The sequence below is a fragment of the Eurytemora carolleeae genome, unplaced genomic scaffold, assembly GCF_000591075.1.
Source record: "Eurytemora carolleeae unplaced genomic scaffold, Eaff_2.0 scaffold353, whole genome shotgun sequence".
Classification (NCBI taxonomy): Eukaryota; Metazoa; Arthropoda; class Copepoda; order Calanoida; family Temoridae; genus Eurytemora; species Eurytemora carolleeae.
This window is the reverse complement of record NW_019396252.1, coordinates 27,481-32,437: the sequence shown is the minus strand read 5'-3', so window position 1 is coordinate 32,437 and position 4,957 is coordinate 27,481.

The window sequence follows — 4,957 nt, the reverse complement described above, 5'->3', positions numbered from 1 at the left end:
TGGATATTAGATGGTGCTTCATGGAAGTGTTGTAGAGCTTCATGTTGGTGGAGCAGATCCGGGAACTGGGACAACAGGGCTTATCAATGGATCGAAGGCAAGGCAACTCGAGATAGCGGAAACTTCGGTCAAAGCCGTGCACAAGTTTCCTAAGTAAGCTTCTCAAGAAGTTAATAGGGAGATCAGAAGTATAAGCACGCCTGCTGTTAGTTCAGTATCTGCATCATCAGCCTGAAGGAGTCATGGGGGGTGATGTAGAGCTTCATGTTGGTGGGGCAGATCAACAGGTGCGTTGCGCTGAGTATCTGCATCATCATCATGGAGGAGCCAGGGTAGAGACGGAGTTGTGAATACCTTGAGTGTTTGTAGCTGACTGAATACCGGGAGCTGGGATGAACGGGGATTTGACACATGTGGTGTGCTTGCTTCCTGTGTTCACACACATTTAGAGAACTAACGTCGGCATTTGAGTTGGAAAAATCGTCTTCCTTATATTTCGAATTTATTTTAACAATTCTATCTATTCTATAATCTAAATAGTTTCTATGATACAATAAAGAATATCTGTCCGCGGAATGTGTAAATATATAAAGCATGCCAAATCATCCATAGCCACTAGCCAGCCAAATTGTAACGCAAGTATTTTGGAATGAAAAAAATTGTTGACCCCTGGGCTGGACAGGTTAGTTTACATATCTCTCAGAATAACTGTCTCCACGTAAGTTTTAGAGAAAAGTTACAATTCCAGGCCAAGCTGGATTCCTAAGCTGGGATAGTTATGCACTTAATAATTTTGGTTTGAACCTTTATGCCATAAACTGAATTTTCAAGGAAGATGACCAGAGAGGCTTCATCATATTTCTATATAATGATATTCCAGGGCCCAACAGGTTATATAGCATAAATATGTGAAGTACACCTGCAGTATGGAAACAGTACAACAAAATGGCCGTTTTACACTTTTTTCCATTAAATTCCTCTCTATATATTCTATTCTCTGTGGGTAGATTACATATGGAGAGGAGGGTAGGGGGTGAATAAAGAGGATTATAATGATAGTCATCAGGAGACTACTCAGAGAATTATACAGAAATTTACAGAGGGATATATTATAATGTATGGTCCTTAAATTGGGACTACTACTAAAGGCAGTATATAACGACTTCAAAGAGTAATACAGGAATTTACAAAGGGATACATACAATTACGTACATTGAATCGGAACTACAACGGGCTACAAAAAGGATATGTGGTAGCTAGACTTATTAAAGAATAAAACAGCAGATTTAAGGCCAGTGTGGGGGGGGGGTTAATTTTTTTAGCCACCCTCTGGATAAAATCCTGTATTACGCGCTTGTTGGTACATGATGATCAAACCTGTCCTTTTCTATTTATTAAGATATGTTTACGTTTATTAGGACCCAGAGAGGGGAGGGGGGGTACTTTTAATTTTACAGGGAGCGGGGGAGGAGACGCAACAACTGTTTACAGGTATCTCTACACTATTAATTCGGTCATATGTATTGCAGCTCACAGCCTCACTCCATGCTGCAGTACTGCCCTAATAACTTAGTTAATATCGTTTCTTGTTATATTATTTTAAAATATTTTTAAATTGCTTAATGCGATATTTTTTAAATGCAGAAAATTATTTCATAGATTTCGGAGCTATACAGAACATTCTCGTTTTTCCCAATCTCAAGACGACATTTTAGCTCAAATCTACTTTGAACTTGAGAGATTTCAAAACTGAATAATGTCTAGTATTTAAATTATATTTGGACTCTGTCAACGTCAAATAATCCCTAAACCTGTGTCTGAATGAAAAATAAAGTTGAAATTTATAATTTTATGTTGCTTTGCTTATATTTGAAGATACAGGAGAGAGGGGGGGGGGGGAAGGCTAGCGCACCCATATAGTCTCCGTCCCACAATTTACTCACAATCAAAGACGTGCGGCAACACACTCACCCGTAGCGCTTCCTTAGCCCCTCCCATATATCGTCCGACAAAATGTCTTCAGATTTTCTCCTAAAATATAATATTTTTGTTGTCGGATAGGAACAAGATTCTGACGATGAACAGATAGAGAACGGAATAACCCTCAAATCAAAATCGATAATGCAGAAAACTCTTTATTTCCTAAAAAAAATTGAAATGAGGAATGATAAATAATTATTACAATGGTTTACGAATTTATAATGAAAAGATTCTTACGATCTATTTGAGTATTTGTGGGTTAAACTGTCGGGGAGTCCTAAGACGCTTTTTTATACATTAAAACTTCTGAAAAGAGTGACAATTAAATGTTAAGGAAAGTCACTAATTCTTTATATGAAAATATTCTTTGCTTAACTTTGNGGGTCTTAATGTTAATGGTTGACAATTTTGTATATTATTGTGAACCGAACAAAAGGAATCGAAAGGGCGGAGATAAGGCGGAGGAAATGCAACTCGAAGGATGACAAATCCAAATAAAGGTAAATAGGCTAGGGAAACACTCTATTCTTCATGCACACATAGATGATAACTTCTTCTTGAAAAAATGTATATATCAGTAACAAGGTTTCCTACAAAATACAAATTGTTATTGACGTACATTTATATAAATAATGATTTTTAATAAATATTAAACCAGTTGAGTGTAACTAAATACATGAATATTGTTGTATACGAACAATTGGTTAAAGAAATATGTATCATTGAGAATTGAACAAAGGCTTAAGTTCCTGTTGTGAATCAGCAATAAAGGTTTAAAAGGTACCGTTGTGAATCGGCAAATAAAAGGTTTAAAAGATATTGTTGTGAATTAAACATATGGAACTTACGATCTAAAATACTGTGGCACGGGAATAGTTGTTTGAATTGAAGTCTAAAGCAATTTAATTCTTCTGAAATAAATATTTATCTGGTGAAAGGAATTTCACTGTTTATTTGTAAACGATTCACTGGAATTATATTTGAATTGGTTCTTTTAATGCACTTTTAGTTTTATTAGCTCCATGATTTTTTTGTTTATATTTACGCGGAAACCTTGGAAATGTTTGGTTTGGAAAGTGGACGGAGGGTTCAACGGAGGTACAGTTTGTCGGAGACAACCATATTACAGGGTAAATTTAGGGGTATGGTTCACAATTATTCTTTAAAAATGTTTTCAAAGGTAGAGAGAAATTCAGTTTTTTACCAGAAATAACACAGTTTAAAATTATCAAAATTTCCATATCTATTTGATATTAGATAATTTAAAACCGAATCCCATGCAAAACTGTGATATTTTTGGTACAGATTGAATTTCTTCTTGCCTTCAAAAACGTTTATAGAGAAAATCAACATCAGCCGGCGTGTACAAAATGTTACATTTTAGGAGGAAATCGCAATAAATCACATTTTAACAAAAGTTTAACAACTATTGCCCCAGTAAGCGAGAATGTTTACTTATATTACAAAAAAATGATTTATATGTTAATAGGTTATAATATATTATGCCATGACGTCTTTAAAGTCTTAGCTCTGCATTCCTCTTTAATAAGCATTTAAAAGTAAGGACATTTTGCTGTAAAAAAGCTGTTCTGTATGGTGGCGGCTTGTTTACTTCATAGCGGAGGCACGGTCTGCCTAGCAAATCAGGAAGGCTCGTGTCTGCATAGCAGAGGCTCATGGCGTCCGGGGGTTCCCTCCCTCGTCTTTCTGTGTAGATGACTTGCGCGTTCCTTGTTTATAAGAAGCAACGGAGGAACTCGCAGAAATTGATAATTTTCGAGTCAGAATAGCGATGAAATCTTTCACATTTTTGATCAGATTTAGGTTTCAAGGGTACCGTTGCCAATCTGGCAGTGCCAACTTTGTTTGGAGGGTTTCTTGAAATTAGCTGTACAGTCCCTTACAGTATAGCTTAACTTCAGTAAACAAACATCTGGAAATCGGATGTGCCGTACATACAGCTGCACCCCATTTAAAAGTGAGTGTACATGTGAATACCAAACTTTGGAAGTCGATAAATTTTAATATTTAAAATAACTATTTTTTTTCGGTGGGAGGGGGGGGGCGGTTTCAGTTTATTGATTAAGGCTCCATTTTATTTTCTAGTAGGAATCCTGGATCTGACCTGACTGGCCAGGATCCAATTCATCAACATTCCTCTAAAAAAAAAATTTTCATATAAATTTGTTTTCTTTCTTTCGCTTAGTTCATCTCGTAGATAAAGAATTTATACAATATTTCTTGTTTAACGATTCCGATTTGGGGTTTGAGAGCAACAATGTTTTCCCTTCTTTTGAACAAAATTATGCCACAATTAAAATGTTAGAATGCAACCCTAGTTAGACAATCTAATTAATTGAAACTTTTTCTATTAAGAAGTTGCGGGTTTGCAACTCCGAAAACGAGAATTAGATTTGATTTCTAAACTCAAAATTACGTGTTACAATACTAAATAGATTTTGCAGTTTTTAAAATCTGAAAAAGGTAGATTTTGATGTTATATAAAATGTTGTATTTTGTTGAGAAATGAAAAATCTCAATACAATTTGTTGAGAAGTTGAAAAAATTACATTTCTCTTCATTGACGTGAAACAATTAGGAAGTAATACAAATATGTGGGGAAAATACATTGCCTCGACCCTATTATTCCCTAGTCCCTGTAGGCTGTAATAGTAATTTCGCTACTTGGATTTGGAACCGTGGATCTGCCGATCCGGACCCAGGAAGCCAAGATGTTGTGAATTTAACGCAACGAGGTTATTGTATAGAGTGATGATGTACGCTAATCCTTTTTTAATTGTATAGGCCATGAACTAGAGAGAAAGAGCGTACTGCATATTTGTTATTATAAGGAGATTCTGGCCTAACCTATAGTATATCAATATTAGTAAACAACGGATCAGGATCCTTACTAATTAAAACTGACTTGGGCCCAATTATTTTGAAAATTAACTTAAGGGTAGGTTTCTGAACGGGC